Here is an 18,926-nt window from a genome sequence, read left to right as displayed (position 1 = left end):
TTTATTTTTGTTTGTTTGTTTTTTGTTTTTTCCTGTAGAATAGGGTCCCGAAGCTGAATAACTAGATTGATGGAAGTAAACCCTTCTACGGCCTTTGATCTACATTGCCAAACCAATTTGTTTTCCTTAAGGAGACCAACTGAAGGGGCCACCAGCAGCAATGTGAGATTGCCAGTTTCACCACACTTCTGCCAGCACAAAATATTACGATTGTTCCTGTTGGTGATTAGAAAGAGGAAAGTACTTTATCGCTGTTTTAAGTTATACTTCTTCAGTTGATCATGGGAGTGAATATTTTCCCACACATACCTTCTCTATTTGTGATTTATCTGTTCATGGCCTTTGCCCATTGGGGTGTTGGTGGTTTTTCTTATCAATATGTGTGAATTATTTTTATGATAACAAAGTCAATTTTTTATGATCTATATTTGCAGCAAATATTTATCCCTGGTCTTTTGATTGCCTTTTTATTTTGAAGGTGTTTTGTTCTTAGTGACTCTGTTGGGGCAGTTATTGTATGATGGTGGTTTTGAAGTTTGTTTTTTTTTCCCTCTGGTGTTGGGAATTAAATCCAGGACCTTGTGTAGATTAAACACTCAACTACCACTAAGTAACACTCCAGCCCTGGAGAATTTTAAACTATAGAAATTTGCATCTCCATTGTATTCTTTTCTTTTTTATGACTTATTTATTTATTTTTAAATATTATATTTTTACTTATTTGTTTATTTGACAGAGAAAGAGGGAGGAAGAGAGAGAAACAGAGGGAGAGAGAAGAGAGAGAATGGGAACATCAGGGTCTCCAGCCACTGCAGACAAACTCCAGACATGTGTGCCCCCTTGTGCACCTGGCTAATGTGGGTCCTGGGGTATTGAACCTGGGTCCTTTGGCTTTACAGGCAAAAGCCTTAACCACTAGACCATCCCTCCAGCCTTCTTTATGACTTATTTTATGGCTCTTTATTTTTGTTTGGTTTTGTTTCTTGAGACAGGTGCTCATGTAGGCCAGGTTGACTTCCAACTCTTAGTCCTATGCCTCAATCTTCTGAGTGTTGAAATTATAGCCACCACATTTGGCTTTCTTTTTTCTTTCCTTGTGGTGGTTCTGGGAATCAAACCCTGGACTTCATGCATGTTAGGCAAATTCTATGCTAATGAGCCATTCTATGGCTTTTAAGTCACACCCTGTGAAGACTAGATAATTCTGGAAAGCCAACATTATAGGTTGAATTGTGTTTCTTCAAAAGGTATGCTGGCCGGGTGTGGTGGCACCAGCCTTTAATCCCAGCACTAGGGAGGCAGAGGGAAGAGGATTGCCATGAATTCAAGGCCACTCTGAGACTCCATAGTGAATTCCAGGTCAGCCTGAGCTAGAGTGAAACCCTACCTCAGAAAAAAAAAAAAAAAAAAAAAAAGATACATCCCAAATCTCAATCTGTGAACCTTATTTGTAAATTGGGTCTCTGCACACATGAAGAATGAAGCTAGGAAGAAGTCATAGCGCTGAAGGGTGATCAGTAACCCTATAGGACCTATCATTTAAATTTAAATTTTATTTTTATACACTTTAAAAAATGTATTTATTTGGCCTGGCATGGTGGTGTATGCCTTTAATCCTAGCACTAGGGAGGCAGAGGTAGGGGGATCACTGTGAATTTGAGGCCACCCTGAGACTACGTAGAGAATTCCAGGTCAGACTGGACTAGACTGAGACCCTATGTAAAAAAAAAAAAAAAAAAAAAAAAAAAGTATTTATTTGCAAGGAGAGAAGAAATAGGCATCAGGGCCTCTTGCCACTGCACACGAACTCCAGATGCACGTGCCACTTTGTGCATCTGGCTTTACATGAGTACTGGAGCCGTGCATGGTGGCTCACACGTTTAATCCCAGCACTTGGAGGCCGAGGATAGGAAGATTGCTATGAGTTCAAGGCCACCCTGACACTACAAATTGAATTCCAGGTCAGCTTGGGCTAGAGTGGGACCGAACCTTGAAAAACAACAAAGACGTTACAGGTACTGGGGAATTGAACCTGGGCCAGCAAGTTTTGCAAGTAAACACCTTTAACCACCAAGCCTTCTCCACGGCCCCAGGACCCATCTCTTATAAGAGGAGAAGTCCCTACACAGAGGGAGAAGAATACCACTAAACAACTGTGGCATGGATTGGGATAATGTAGCAACAACTCAAGGAATGCCAAGACTTGTTGGTCTTCTAGAAACTGAGACAGGCAAGGAAGGAGTCTTCTCAGAATGTCAGGGGAGCCCAGTTCTGCTGATACCTCCACCTCTGGCTTCTGGCCTCCAAAATCTGCTTGTTTGTTTGCTTATTTATTTTTACAGTGCTAGGGATTAAAGTCAAGACCTTGTGTATGCTGGGCGAGTGCTCTACTATTGAACTAAATCTCAGTGTGTGTGAGAGAGAAAGAGACTGGGGAATTGAATTTAGGGTTTTGTGCATGTTATATAAGTGTTCTACCACTGAATTATATCTACAGCCCTTTTTATACTTTTTTGTTTTGTTTTGATTTTTGTTTTTCAAGGTAGGGTCTCACTCTAGTCCAAGCTGACCTGGAATTCACAATGTAGTCTCAGAGTGGCCTTGATCTCATGGCAATCCTCCCACCTCTGCCTCCTGAGTGCTGGGATTAAAGGCATGCACCACTATGCCTGGCTGGGCTCCTTTTTATTCTTTTTATTTTGGGACTGGGTTTCACTAAGTTGTCTAGGCTGGTCTTGAACTTGAGATATCCAACCTCTTTTTAAATTTTTTTTGTATTTTATTTTTATTTATTTGAGAATGGGAAAGAAGCTGAGAGACAGAAAATGGACTTTTATTTTAATTTTTTAAAAATATGTATTTATTTTGGGCTAGAGAGATGGCTTAGCTGTTAAGGCACTTGCTTGAAAAACCAGAGGAACCAGGTTTGATTCCTCAGGACCCATGAAAGCCAGATGCACAAGGTGGCACATGGGTCTGGAGTTCATTTGTAGGGCTAGAAGCCCTGGCACACCCATTCTCTATCTGCTATTTCTCTCTCTCTCTCAAATAAATAAATAAAATAAAAAATATATTTACAAAATATTTATTTAAGCTGGGCATGGTGGCGCACACCTTTAATCCCAGCACTCAAGAGGCAGAGGTAGGAGGATCGCCATGAGTTCAAGGCCACCCTGAGACTATTAATTCCAGGTCAGCCTGGACCAGAGTGAGATCCTACCTCAAAAAACCAAAATATATTTATTTATTTATTTATTTGCAAGCAGAGAGAGAAAGAATCAGAGACAGAATCAGAGAAAGGATAGGCACACCAGGGCCTCTTGCCACTGCAAATTAACTCCAGATACACTTTGTGCATCTGGTTTATGTGAATACGGGGGAATCAAACCTGGGTCCTTAGGCTTCACAAGCAAATGCCTTAACTGCTAAGCCATCTCTCCAACCCCTAAAAAAATATTTATTTTAATTTGAGAGAGGGAACTAAATGTATATGTATATACACACATATTAATTTAATTAATTTTTTTTGTGTTTTTTTTAAAATATTTTTTGTTCATTATTTATTTATTTATTTGAGAGCGACAGACACAGAGAGAAAGACAGAGGGAGAGAGAGAGAATGGGCGCACCAGGGCTCCCAGCCACTGCAAACGAACTCCAGACGCGTGCGCCCCCTTGTGCATCTGGCTAACGTGGGACCTGGGGAACCGAGCCTTGAACCGGGGTCCTTAGGCTTCACAGGCAAGCGCTTAACCGCTAAGCCATCTCTCCAGCCCAATTTTTTTGTTTTTTTGAGGTAGGGTCTCACACTACTAGCTCAGGGTCGCCTTGAATTCTCAGTGATCTTCCTACCTCTGCCTCCTGAGTGCTGGGATTAGAGGCGTGCACCACCACGTCCAGCAAAAAAACACCATTTTTAATATTTATTTATTTATTTGCAAGGAGAGATGGAATGAGAGCGAATGGATGTGCCAGGGCCTCCTACCACTGCAAACTCCAGACACATGAACCACCTTTTGCATCTGGCTTGATGTGGGTACTGGGGAATTGAACTCAGGCTGCAGGCTCTGCAAGTAAGTGCCTCAACTGCTGAGCCTCTCTCCGGCCCTCCTCCTCCCCCTCATGTAGCTGGGATGACAGGGTTAGCTATGCCTGTTGTGTTGAACCACTAAAGTTGTGTTAGCCCTGGACACAAATATGCCAAACTAAGGCCAGATTTTCCAGTTAAAACTGTAATCAAGGGGAAGTAGACAGAAATGATACCATGCGGGACATGAAAGTATAAACACAGAAGAATGAGACCAAAAATACCACTTTCCTAATATCTTTTTTTTTTTTTTTTTTATTTGAGAGTGACAGACACAGAGAGAAAGACAGAGAGAGGGAGAGAGAGAGAATGGGCATGCCAGGGCTTCCAGCCTCTGCAAATGAACTGCAGACGTGTGCACCCCCTTATGCATCTGGCTAACGTGGGACCTGGGGAACCGAGCCTCGAACCGGGGTCCTTAGGCTTCACAGGCAAGCGCTTAACCGCTAATCCATCTCTCCAGCCCCACTTTCCTAATATCTTGAAAAGCTGCAGAGTAGTCTCTAGCTTGGTAAAACCCAAATGACTAGAAAAGACTGAAATGTAGATGTTCAGGGCCAGGGTATGGCAGCGCTCACCTTTAATCTCAGCTCTTAGGTGGCAGAGGCAGGAGGACCATGATAAATTTGCAGCCACCCTGTGACTGCACAGTGAATTCTAGGTCAGCCTGTGCTGGAGCCAGACCCTACCTCGAAAAACCAAAAAATAAAAAGTTAGGGCTGGAGAGACGGCTTAGTGGTTAAGCACTTGCCTGTGGAGCCTAAGGACCCTGGTTCAAGGCTCGATTCCCCAGGACCCACGTTAGCCAGATGCACAAGAGGGCGCACGCATCTGGAGTTCGTTTGCAGTGGCTGGAGGCTCTGGCGTGCCCATTCTCTCTCTCTCTCTCTGTCTGCCTCTTTTCTCTCTCTGTCCCTCTCAAATAAATAAATAAAACAAAAAATTAATTAATTAATTAAAGGTTAACTTTCAGAGCTGGGCATGATGTCGCATGCCTTTAATCCCAGGACTCGGGAGGCAGAGGTAGGAGGATCACCGTAAATTCAAGGCCACCCTGAGACTACATAGTGAATTCCAGGTCATCCTGGACCAGAGTGAGACCCTACCTCAAAAAAAAAAAAAAAAAGAAAAATTAACTTTCAAAATACCTTGAGCCCACAACTTTAATCCCAGCACTAAGGAGGCAGAAGTAGGAGGATCGCCATGCGTTCGAGGCCAGCCTGAGATTACATAGTGAATTCCAGGTCAGTCTGAGCTAGAGGGAGACCTTACTTCGAAAAACCAATAATAATAATAATAATAATAATAATAATTATTATTATTATTATTATTTTAAAAAATACCTTAAGACGATGTTCATCCTCATCACCAGTCAAGCCACGATGGAGTGAAACCTTTCAGCAGGCCTGTTCCTTTTCCTTGCTTCAGAACACATTTGGTTATTTCTTAAAGCAAGAGGCTTCCAGCTGTCCTGCATGCTATTTCCCCATGTAAGAAGTGAACCTTCAGGGGAGTCAGCAGATAGCCCTGCCTGTGAAGGAAATTGTTCCCGGCATGGCACGGACATTCCCGAGTCTGGCTCTGTCTCCAGTTCTTTGGGTTATTGGATTTGGCTTGGCCTACACCCGTGGAGTTCATGTCACTTTTTATCAACTATATCTGACTGAACTCATTGGCACGAGGATTTGGAAGAAGTGCTTCCTTTGACCTTCATCCTACAAGCCTTGAGGTGTCCACGCAAGCTCTGCCTGGCCTGGGCGCACTGGAGAGAAAGGAACCCCCCCTCCCCACGACCCCGGCTGGACATGACTTTGCATAGCCACATGAAGGTGGTCCCCTGCGCACTCGGTGGGGACTCTCGGTCAGCTGCTGCACGGGGTGGCAGTCTTGACATTGACTTGGAGTATGAAGTTCAGAGTGATCCCTTAGGTCTCCACGACCGGGGAAACCTGCACGACTCCTTCCCTCTGCATGTACAGGGGCACTCACAACCTTGGGGCCGGGGAGCCCGTCCTCATCCCCGAACTGATTTCTGTGGGATCTGGGCCAAGGTCCTGGGTCCCAGACAGCTCTGGGATGCCAGATGCGGTTGCTTCTTGGGGGTGGGGAAGGGAGGCTCCTGTCGTCGCTGCCAACCCAGCTTGAGTGAAGGCAGTTACCGGAGGCCTTTGGTGACACTGTGGCCAAAATCCATACACTGGACTCCTAACGGCCACATTCCAGATTGTAACTGTGGGTAACGATGAGGCCTTAAAGGGATGACTAAATTAACGTGAAGCTGTCCATTCTCACTGATGTCATAAAGTGTTAGGACCCTCCACACCCAGTGGGGACACAGTGAGGAAGTGGTTATCTGCAAGCTTAGCAGGAGGGGGTCATGTGGAAGCGTTTGTGAAGTGACTTGGGCTCTGCCTTCAAAGATCGACCAATCAATTCATGAGACCAGTAGATGAATGGGAACTCACAAGTGGGTCTGCTGCAAAAGCCAGTTTGGATTGCTTGTGTTGTGATGCCCAACAACTGACTACCGATTCTGCCAGCAAGATTTTGCCCAATGCTGACCCTTGACCATGGACCAGATCTATGGGTCAGAAGAAAAGAATGACATTATAACTTACTCAAACTGTGGTCTTAATTTGTTTTCCTTTTTTTAAAATTATGTTTTCTGATTTTTATTTATTTATTTATTTGATTCAGAGAGAGGGAAGGGGAGAGAGTGTGTGTGTGAGAGAATGGGCACACTAGGGCCGCTAGCCACTGCCAACGAACTCCAGGCGTGTGCCACCACGTGCACATGGCTTACATGGGACCTGGAAATTTGAACCTAGGTCTTTAGGCTTCACAGGCAAGCGCCTTAACCGCTAAGCCATCTCTCCAGACTTCTTTTTGGTTTTTTGAGGTGGGGTCTCACTCTAGCCCGGGCTGACCTGGAATTCACTATGTAGTCTCAGAGTGGCCTCGAACGCACAGTGACCTTCCTGTATATGAACAGACACATCACAAAAGAACATACAGAGATCAAACATAGGAAAAGACAAGTGTCATCACAATAGGAGAGGCCACACTGTGAAACCACATCCATTCCTCCCATTCCTCCCCTGCCTACTAGATCGGACAAAGTGAGAAAAAAAGGTTGATTTTGATGCCAAGGATGGAACCCAGAACTTCCCCAGCTGGGCAAACTATCGCTGAGCCTCAGCCCCAGGTCTTATGTTGTATTTTTTTGTTTGTTTGATTGTTTCATTTGAGCCACGGTCTTGTGTAGCCCAGGTCTCCATCCAACTCAATACATAACTGAGGATGACCTCACACTCCCAGTGCTTTAGCCTTCATTTTGGAAATGTTGGGATTACAGACATGCATCACCACACCCAGCTTTCTTTTTCTTTTCTTTCTTTTCTTTTCTCTCTCTCTCTCTCACTCTTTTTTTTTTTTTTTGTTTTTGCAAGCAAGTGCCTTTGAACTCCAGCCCCCCCCCCCGCGCGCGCTTTCCCTTTTTAAATTTATTTATTGTTATTTGAGACAGAAAGAAAGGAGAGAGAGAGAATGGGTGCGCCAGGGAGATAGCATCCGCAAAGGAACTCCATGGGAAAATTAAACCTGGGATCTTAGGCTTCCAAGGCAAGCGCCTTAACAGCTAAGCCACATCTCTCCAGCACCTCTAGCCCCTTTTTTAGTTAATTAATTTTTTTTTCCAAGTTAAGGTCTCACTCTAGCTCAGGTTAACCTGGATTTAATATATAGTCCCAAACTAGCCTAGAACTCACAGGAATCCTCCCACCTCTGCCTTCCAAGGACTGGGATCAAAGGTGTGCGCCACCACACCTGGCTCTCCTAGTTTTTGAGATGGAGTATCACGTAGCACAAATTGACCTGAATTCACAAGATGACCTTAAAACTCCTGATCCTCCTACCTCTACTTCTAGAGTGCTGGGATCACAGGCATTTTCCACCACACCCAGCTAAGTGTTTAATCTCTCAATCTGTTTCCTCAGCCATAAGAAGGGGGATAATGCTGCATTTACGTCATCAAGTTGCTATGGAAATTGGTGAATTTATATATGAAAGTAGCTTTTTTGTTTTATATATTAAAAAAGGAAAGCCTATGCAAGGAGTTTTAGAGGAGTCCTTCAGTGGGGGAGGTAACAGGTAGGTAGGACAGGATCTTTTGAAATGGGAAGGACTGGGGAGAGGAGGCTGCTTGACCAGGGAATTGCCCATGCTGCCTGGCTTCCCTGCATCGTCTTTTCCCTAGTATCTTGTCAGATCCTTCAGTGTACTGATTTTCCTCCTTGTGTTAACCATACCAATGTTTTGTTTTTTTTTTTTAGCAATTGAATGCACTTTTTTTATTTCAACTCAATCATAATTTTAAGTATAAAAATTTACAGATTTTTTTTTTTCCCAAGACAGGGTCTCGCTCTAGCTCAGGCTGACCTGGAATTCACTATGTAGTCTCAGGGTGGCCTCGAACTCATGGCAATCCTCCTACCTCTGCCTCCCGAGTGCTGGGATTAAAGGCATGCGCCACCACGCCCAGCAATTTACAGATTTTTAAAAACTACTTTTGTGTATTTTTTAATTTTATTTTGTTTATTTATTGAGAGCAACAGAGCAAAGAGAAAGAGGCAAATAGAGAGAGAGAATGGGCACACCAGGGCTTCCAGCCACTGCAAAAGAACTCCAGACGTGTGCGCCCCTGTGCATCTGGCTAACGTGGGTCCTGGGGGGAGTCGAGCCTCAAACCAGGGTCCCTAGGCTTCACGGGCAAGCACTTAACCGCTAACCCATCCTCCAGCCCCCACCTTTGTGTATTTTTAAGCACTTAATGTAGCACTGCATATTTTATTCTTGTGAGACTCCCCAACACCCCCCTGGAGAGATGGCTTAGCGGTTAAGCGCTTGCCCGTGAAGCCTAAGGACCCCGGTTCGAGGCTTGGTTCCCCAGGTCCCACGTTAGCCAGATGCACAAGGGGGCGCACGCGTCTGGAGTTCGTTTGCAGTGGCTGGAAGCCCTGGCACGCCCATTCTCTGTAACCACCCCCTCTCTCTGCCTCTTTCTCTGTCATTCTCAAATAAATAAATAAAAGTGAACAAAAAAAGGAAAGACTAAAAATAAATAAATATGAAAATATCTTTCATGTGTGTGTATGATGTGTGTGGGGGGGGGCGTGTGTGTAGTCAGAGTACAACCCCAAAGTGTGGGTCTTTGTCTTCTACTTTGTTTGATACAAGGTCTGTCTTTTTAGCTGCTTCAACACCAGAGTAGCTGGAGCTGGTCCATGGGCTTAGTGATTCTCCTGACTGACTGCCATCCATCGCACCCTGTTTACGTGGTTTCTGGGGATCCGAACTCCTGTGGCAAGGCTTGTGCAGAGCAGGCACTCTTTTTTGGTTTTTCCAGGAAGGTTCTCACTCTAGCCCAGGCTGACCTGGAATTCACTATGGAGTCACAGGGTGGCCTTGAGTTCCTGGCGATCCTCCTACCTCTGCCTCCCGAGGGATGGGATTAAAGGCGTGCGCCACCACGCCCGGTTGAGCAGGCACTCTTAAGCCACTGGCCATCTCCCTCTCCTCCCCCCCTCCCCACTCCTGGAAAGCATTTGAATGCTCCCTGGCTCATAGTACCACAGAAGGGCTAGCAATTATTAAAGTCTGGCTATAGAAGGAACCTTAGTGTGTATAATCAATAACCATTTAGACCTGAAAAGTTCTGTGTTTCCAGGCGTGGTAACTGCTCTATATACTAGGAACTTAAAAATACATCGTCTTTAATTCTTTTTTCCCCCCCCCAAGTAGAGAGCAAGAAGAGACAGAGAGAGAACGGGCACGCCAGGGCCTCCAGCCACTGCAAACGAATTCCAGACGCATGTGCCCCTTGTGCATCTGGCTTACCTGGGTTCTGGGGAATTGAACCTGGGTCCTTTGGCTTTGCAGACAAACACCTTAAACGCTAAGCCCTATCTCTAGCCCCCATCATCTTTAATTCTATCGTCACGCCTCTAAACTTGGCTTTATCATCCCCAATTTATTACAATTTAAAGAAAAAGCTGGGTGTGGTGGCGCATGCCTTTAATCACAACACTCGGGAGGCAGAGGTAGGAGGATCACTGTGAGTTCGAGGCCACCCTGAGACTACATAGTGAATTCCAGGTCAGCCTGAGCTAGAATGAAACCCTGTCTCGAGGGAAAATAAAAAATAAAAAAGCATCAGCGAGGTGAAGCTACCTTCCTAACATCACAAAGGTAGTGAAGCCAAGGGCCAAGATTCAAGCCTAAGTAAGCCTGGTTAGATTCTTTCCACATGTACATTAGGCCAGTCAAAGCACCTTTGGGTCCACTGAGGTTGGAAAACTCCAAGCCCAGAATCCTATGCTGGGCCCCAACTGGAGCGCCTGACAGGCTGCGGTGATTTATGGAGAAGTCGGGGAACATTCCTGCACCCCAGTCCCACCCGGAGGCGGGATTCCAGCGCCCGGGAGAGCGGCGGGGCGGGGCGGGGCGGAGCGGGGAGCGGCGGGGCCGCACGTGCGCGCCCAGGGCGCCCTGACCTGCTCCGGAGCCGGTCTCACCCCCGCCGAGACTCGGGAAGAGAGCCAAAGGTCCAACCGAAAATAGGCAGCTTACTGCCCTGTTATTTTCATGGCTTAAAAAAAAAAAAAAAATCCTCCAAAGCAAAGCAAGTATTTTTATCCCAGGGCTTGCTTAGAATAGCAACACCTATTTACTTGGAGGGCGGAGACTGCGGGCGGGGATGGATAGGGCACCAGGCACTCCTCCTTCCCAGAGGGCCAGGGCAGGCACCCTGGCCGGGCCTGGAGGTGAGCACCCTCTTTCTGAACTGCCTCCAAATGTGCCCTAATCCCGTGCTCAGTGTCTCGGCCCCCAATACCATTCGTATTTATTATTCCCTTCTGTTTTTTTTTTTTTTTTAATTATTTTTGTTAAACTGGGCGTGGTGGCGCACGCCTTTAATCCCAGCACTCGGGAGGCACAGGTAGAAGGATCGCCGTGAGTTCGAGACTCCATAGTGAATTCCAGGTCAGCCTGGGCTGGAGTGAGACCCTACTTTGAAAAACAAACATACATACATACATACATACATACATACATACATACATATATATATATATATATATATTATATATATTCATTTATTTCAGAGAGAATGAGAGAGCAAGGCGAATGGGCGCATAGGTCCTCCAGCCACTGCAAACGAACTCCAGACGCATGCATCACCTTGTGAAGTTGGTTTACCTGGGTCCTTGGGAATCGAACCTGGGTCCTTTGGCTTTGCAGGCAAGGGATTTAACCGTTAAACTGTCTCTCTGGCCCATGTTTGCTATTTTTGATAGTCTTATGTGGTCCAGGTGGCCCTCCAACTTGATATAAGCTGAGGCTGACCTTGAACCTCTGATACTCCTGTTCCCACCTCCCAAACTTTGGGATTACTGGTGTCCACAACCACACCTCTTAGCCCTTTTTTCTCTATGTTTTTTCTGAACATGTTATTTTTGTTTTGTTTGTATTTACTGTTTTTTTTTTTTGTTTTGTTTTTCACTCTAGCTCAGGCTGACCTGGAATTCACTGTGTAGTAGTAGTCTCAGGGGGGCCTCAAACTCCCGGCGATCCTCCTACCTCTGCCTCCTGAGTGCTGGGATTAAAGGCGTGCACCACCACACCCAGCTTTAAATTATATATATATATTATATATAATATATATTATAAATATATATTATATTACATATTATGTACTATATATTATATATAATATATATTATAAATATTATATATATATATAAAATATTTATTTATTTGAGAGCAAGAGAGATACAGAAATAGGCAGGTAGAGAGAGAGAGAGAGATCTGGAAGCGTCCATACCCTCCTCACAGGGGCAAGCAGAGAAAGACATAGGCAATGCCAGTGAGCTGATGATTTCTGGGAAGGAGGGGCAGCTGCAGGAGTACAGATGCTGCTGAGTGCAGTCAATGTGGTCTTGGCTGGGGTCAGCCTCCATCTCCTTTCCTCCCTTGGTGGGTGAGATTCTGAGTTTCCTTGCATTTGTTGTTGGCATCCAAAGAGGCATTATTTGGAGTGGAGTGGAGTGTAACTCCTTCACGCTCGCATGGATGCCAGGGAGGCTCAAAGACATTAGTTCACTTGACCAAGGTCACACAGCTTGGCACTAGTGATTTCATACTTGGGTTTTTTATTTTTATTTAGCTATTTGAGAGTGACAGAGAGAGAGAGAGAGAGAGAGATAATGGGCGTGCCAGGGCCTTCAGCCACTGGAAACAAACACCAGACATGTGCGCCCCCTTGTACATCTGGCTAACGTGGGTCCTGGGGAATAGAGCCTTGAACTGGGGTGCTTAGGCTTCAAAGGCAAGCGCTTAACCGCTAAGCCTTCTCTTTAGCTAGTGATTTCAAAGAAGCTACTACACACTACCCTCAAGACAGGAATGTATGTGTTAAAGGAATTACAGAGACTAGAAGGTAGAGGAGCGGAGACTGGAAAGGAGCCTGGTCCAGCTTCATGTTGATCCAGACAGTTGCTGCATGGGTACAGAGATCACTAAGTTGTGCCCTACTGTATGTGTGCCATCCCTGAGAATCCAGGGGTGCTTTCATTGACAGTGGCCTTGCCCAAGCATTTATTAACAGGCCCCAAAGTTCTGGTTGAACAGTGGACTGAACAGGGCAGACTGTGGAGTCAGATGGACTTGGATTACAGTCAAGCTCTGTGCTTATCTACCCCATGACCTTGGGCACGTCTTTGCATATTTCCCAGCTTTTGCTTCCTCACTTACAACAGGGGAACAATACCCACCTGTCTGGGTTCATCTTGAGTTCAGGAGAGAACATGCAGGGCTGGGATGGGATGGGGGCTTGGTGGTAAATTAGTGTGTGCCTAACATCACAAAGTCTTGGGTTTGCTCCCTTGCACTGCAAAAGGACATACAGAAAATTTCCAGTAAAGCTGAGCACCGTGATTCACACTTCTAGTCCCAGTATTTGGAAGCCGAGGCAGAAGGATCACCGTGAGTTTGAAGCCAGCCTGGACTCCATAGCAAGACTCTGTCTCAAAAAATAAAAATAAACTGGGCATGGTGACACATGCCTTTAGTCCCAGCACTCGGGAGGCAGAGGTAGGAGGGATCACCATAAGCTTGAGGCCATTCTGAGACTGCATAGTGAATTCCAGGTCAGCCTGGGCTAGAGTGAGACCCTATCTCGAAAAACAACAACAATAAAAAAGGAATTCCTGGTAGGGATTTTACTCTGGTTCAGGTAGAATTAAACCATCATATCTCCTGGTCTTTGTTGAGGGCTTTACACATCATTCTTGCTCACATCATTTATCTCCATCTCTATCTTTCTGTTCCATTATTGTCAAAGAAAAGAAGATGAACTTTTCCTCAGGCCTGCTTTTGGAGGAGAACTGATATCCACTGTAATCTACAGCATCACAGAGCTTCAGAAGATGTGTTCCTATCTAAGTAAAACATTTGAGGGCTGGAGAGATGGCTTAGCGGTTAAGCGCTTGCCTGTGAAGCCTAAGGACCCCGGTTCGAGGGTCGGTTCCCCAGGTCCCACATTAGCCATATGCACAAGGGGGCGCACGTGTCTGGAGTTCGTTTGCAGAGGCTGGAAGCCCTGGTGCGCCCATTCTCTCTCTCTCCCTCTATCTGTCTTTCTCTCTGTGTCTGTTGCTCTCAAATAAATAAATAAAAAATTAAAAAAAAAAAACATTTGAGTAGATGGAAGTATACTGTAACATATTTACTGTGGTTGGCTAGGAACAATAAATTTGTATGAACTGCTAAAAAATGCCAGTAAGAGGGCTGGAGGGATGGCTTAGTGGTTAAGGCATTTGCCTATAAACCCAAAGGACACAGGTTCGATTTCCCAGGACCCACATTAGCCAGATGCACAAGGGGGTGCACATGTCTGGAGATTTTTGCAGTGGCTGGAGGCCCTGGCACACCCATTCTCTGTCTGTCTCTCTGTCAAATAAATAAATTAATTAAATACAATTTTTTTTTAAATGTTGACAACAGTGGACACTGCAAGCCTTATATTTGGCCAAACAGACCAAATGAGCCAACAGATGCTATAGTGGCACATCTGACATGGTGGAAACCAACTGCCCTCGAATTTGACTGGAGGCCCGCTCCATGGGAGGGAACACATCCCTGATACTGAAAACTTAAAACAGGGGTAGTCATGAGCCCTAGGGGTACAACGTCTGCTGCTGTCTGGCTAAATGTATATACTATGCTTATCAAACTGCCCAGTAAGCACTTCTCTTAATGTTCATACCCTTATATTAATGCTACTCTCACTTTTTTTTAAATTATTTATTTATTTATTTGAGAGCGACAGACACAGAGAGAAAGACAGATAGGGAGGGAGAGAGAATGGGCGCGCCAGGGCTTCCAGCCTCTGCAAACGAACTCCAGACGCATGCGCCCCCTTGTGCATCTGGCTAATGTGGGACCTGGGGAACTGAGCCTTGAACCGGCGTCCTTAGGCATCACAGGCAAGCACTTAACCGCTAAGCCATCTCTCCAGCCCTACTCTCACTTTTGGTAGAGAATCTTCTCTTTTCATATGGCAGTGATCTTGGGATGACTCAGAAGGTATCATGGTGCTAGAAAGAAGTGACAGGAGTGCTCAGCACTGTAATATCTCTATCACACCTTCCAAGGCTCAGGGTCTATTGCAGAAGAGGTGGTGGAAAGAATATAAGAGCCAAAGGACGGATAGTACTCCTTACAACATGCTCCCCCCCAGACACAAAATGGCCTGGATATCCATGACCTCACAGTGCCTGACACTACCTACAGAAGACCATCATAATAGGAGGAAAAGATCCTGACATCAAAACAAAAGAGAGACTGATTGAGAGGGGGAGGAGATATGATGGAGAATGGAGTTTCAAAGGGGAAAGTAGGGGGAGGGAGGGCATTACCATGGGATTTTTTTTTTTTATGATCATGGAAGTTATTAATAAAAAACAATATGAAAAGAAAAAAAAATGTTGAAAAACTGCTGGTAAGAGCTGGGCATGGTGGCGCATGCCTTTAATCCAAGAACTCAGTAGCCACAGGTAGGAGGATCCTCGTGAATTTGAGGCCACCCAGAGACTACATAGTGAATTCCAGATCAGCCTGGGCTAGAGTGAGACCCTACCTCGAAAAACCAAAAATAAAAATAAAAAATAAAAGCCAGTTAGGAGAGAAAGCATATGTCAAGTTCCTTGCATAGGGCTCAGCACTGAACAGAAGAGAAGAGAGATGAGAGACTGGAGGCGTATCACAGCTGGTAGAGTGCTTGTCTAATATGTAAGAAACCTTGGGTTCAATTCCTCAGCACTGCGTAAACCACGCAAAGTAACACATGCTGGTAATTCTAGGACTTGGGAAGTAGAGGCAAGAGAATCAGAAGTTCTAGGTCATTCTAAGCTATGTAATAAGTTTGAGGCCAGCCTAAGATATATGAGAGAAAAACAAAAAGTCAAGGAAAGAGGCCCCATATCCTGTTACCTCAAACTGTGCTCCCACTTTGAAGTGTCCTTATCAAGGTGCCAGCATGTATGTAAGCCATCTTGGGCACTAAAGCCCAGTTGAGGAATAAGTGCCCACTTCCATGCCAGCATCATGGGGAACTGAGTCCAGTCAACCTGCAGAACCTCCAGTGATCATCCACAGAAGGCCATTAAGACATTAAGCTATGGGAGTGGCTGCTATTCAGCAGAAGAGAACCAAAACAGCAATGGTTACCAGAGTGGAGGCTTCCAAGACTGATATTGAAAACACAGGACCTGGGCTCAGGAGCAGCGCAACGGGCAGAGGCCAGACAGCCTTAAGGAGATTATTAATGGAACCTGGAAGAACTTAGCAAATTGTCTTTTAAAAAAAAATTATTTATTTATTTATTTGAGAGTGACAGACAGAGAAAGAGGCAGAGCAAGCAAGCAAGAGAGAGAGAAAGAGAGAGAGAGAGAGAGAGAATGGGCGCACCAGGGCCTCCAGCCAGTGCAAACCAACTCCAGATGAATGTACCACTTTGTGCATCTGGCTTACGTGGGTACTGGGGAATCCAGCCTCAAACTGGGGTCCTTAGGCTTCACAGGCAAGAGTTTAACTGCTAAGCCATCTCTCCAGCCCAAGAAATTGTCTTTTTAGCAGTTGAATCAAGCAAAAAAAAAAAGCATAGGAAACATAAAACCAACCTCCTGAGGGCTAGGGAAATGGCTCAGCACACAAGCAGGAGGGCCTGAGAAGGCCTAAATCTGATTCCCAGCACCCACTTAAAATCTGGATGTAGCCACCACATGCTGCTGGGGGAGGGCCGAGAAAGGAGAGTCACTGGGGCTCACAGATCAGCTGGTCTGACTGACAAAACAGTAGGTCCAGAATCAGGGAGAGAGTCCATCTCAAGGACACAGCATGAAAGAGCAATAGAGGACATCTGAGCTCCTCTGGCCTCCACATATATGCTCATGGGGCATGTGCATCTGTACACACATGTTCAAAAGCCACACACACACACATAGCACATACACCACACTACACGTACACAAATACACACACACACACACACACACACACACACACACAACCTCATGAACTTGTTTGTTTGGGTAAAGCAGAAATGAGCTAAAGAGAGAAGTACTTGGTCTTCAAGCAGATACTAAAGGTCAATTATGTAACTTCAGATTTGCCTGGAAAACAAGCTTCTTGTTCCCTATTGCGACAGGCATTAAGAGTCTCAAAGGAGACAATAAGGGGAGGGAACCTGGTCACAAAGATCAAATTCAGTGTCCAAATCAGATCACCTCCTCCATCTTACCTAGACAACAAGGCCCCTGAGATCTTCAGGACATTGTCCTTTAAGAGCTCAGAGCAAACAAGACCCCAGCTCATAAAGTAATGCAAGTGCTGTTTTTTGTTTTGTTTTGTTTTATTTTGTTTTGTTTTGTTGTGTTTTAAAGATAAGGTTTCATAACAGAGCCCTGGCTTTAAAAACAACAGCAATCTTTGTGCCCTTAGCCTCTCAAACCCTGGGATTATAGATGTGAGCCATCACACCTGGCTAAGCATGGCTCTTATCTCTTGGAGTCTATTATAATACGAAACATAGGAAATTCACACAGTTTTTCTAATTGTACTAACTAGGGCTACAGGGATCAGAGATCTTTTAAGCAAAACACAATTGGGGCTCCAACTCGATAGGAGCAGGAAGAAAGCAAATGCTAAGCACTTCTTAAGGAAAAGAAAGATGATTCAGAGGGCAGAGGTAAGAGCCAACTAGAATCATTCCCAAGAAGCAGATCTGGGCTTGAATCAACATGTGTTTCCTATGCCTGAAGCTGTCTGTAACCAGTGGAATTTCAGAATTGCTGTGGATCTGTGAAAGCACAGATCCCTTTTACTTTTTTATATGTATATACTTGCCTATCCAATTTTTTTTTTTTTTTTTTTTTTTTTTTGCATTGTTGGAGATAAAACCTAGAGTCTCAGGTTGGGGATATAGCTCAGTTGGTAGGTGCTTGTTTTAGCATGCATGAAGTCCTGGGTTTGATCCTCAGTACTCCTTAAACAGAGCATGGTGGCATATGCCTGTAATCCCAGCACTCGGAAGGCAGAAGTACGAGGATCAATGTGAGTTCAACTCTAGCCTGAGACTACATAGTGAATCCCGGGTCAGCCTGGGCTAGAGTGAGACCCTACCTCGAAAAAAACCCAACAAAATAAATAATAATAATAATTAATAATAATAATAGTAAAAGCCAGGTGTGGTGGCTCACACCTTTAATCTAGTAGTTGGGAGGCAGAGGTAGGAGGATCTCCATGAGTTCAAGGCCAACTTCAGACTATATAGTAAATTCCAGGTCAGCCTAGGCTAGAGTGAAACTCTACCTAGAAAAACCAAAAAAAAAAAAAACAAAAAAAAGAGAGAGGGATCCTCCTATTATGATGGTCTTGTGTAGGTAGTGTCAGGCACTGCAAGGTCATGTATATCCAGGTCATTTTGGGTCTGAAAGAGTGCATTGTAAGCAGTCCTACCCTTCCTTTGGCTCTTACATTCTTTCCGCCACCTCTTCTATAATGGACCCTGAGTCTTGGAAAGTGTGATAGAGACATTTCAGTGCTGAGCACTCCTCCGTGAAGGGACTGATTTTGAGGGCTGTGGTGCTCATGTGACTGATTAACATCTTTTCTAAAGTATTTGTAAGAAATCGATACTGGTCTTGAGTCTCGGGGAGGTACTCTTCAGGCGCGGGCACTCTGCCTGGCTGTGGACCGAGCCCACAACGAAGCAGGGTCCCCCTCAGTCCTCTAGAACTAGAACTAGTCCTCTGTAGCTAGAACGGCATGCGGGCGGAGAACTTGTGTGGTTTCAGATGACAGTAATTTGTATAAAATACCTTGCTCCACTGAGAACCATGGTAATATATATATGTGTGTGTGTGTGTGTGTGTGTGTGTGTGTGTGTGTGTATGTATGCATGTATGTATGTTCTGGCTGACCTGGGGAATTCACTATGCAATCTCAGGGTGGCCTCAAACTCATCTCGAACCTCCTACCTCTGCCTCCTGAGTGCTGGGATTAAAGGCGTGCGCCACCATACCAAGCTTAAATGATATTTTTGAATTAGCAGTAACATATATATGACTCCAACAAAACATTATTCTGTTGTATTAAAGAGTATGGTATTGATTTGCCAAAGTTTCGAAACTTAGTAAAATTCTCACCTTCCTTGGGAAAATAAAAAAGGAAAAGAAAGATTTAGAAATAAACAAAAGCCTCACACTCACTAGGCAGTTCTA

The sequence above is a fragment of the Jaculus jaculus genome, chromosome 14 (genome assembly GCF_020740685.1).
Source record: "Jaculus jaculus isolate mJacJac1 chromosome 14, mJacJac1.mat.Y.cur, whole genome shotgun sequence".
Classification (NCBI taxonomy): domain Eukaryota; kingdom Metazoa; phylum Chordata; class Mammalia; order Rodentia; family Dipodidae; genus Jaculus; species Jaculus jaculus.
Note: the sequence above shows the minus strand (reverse complement) of the source record.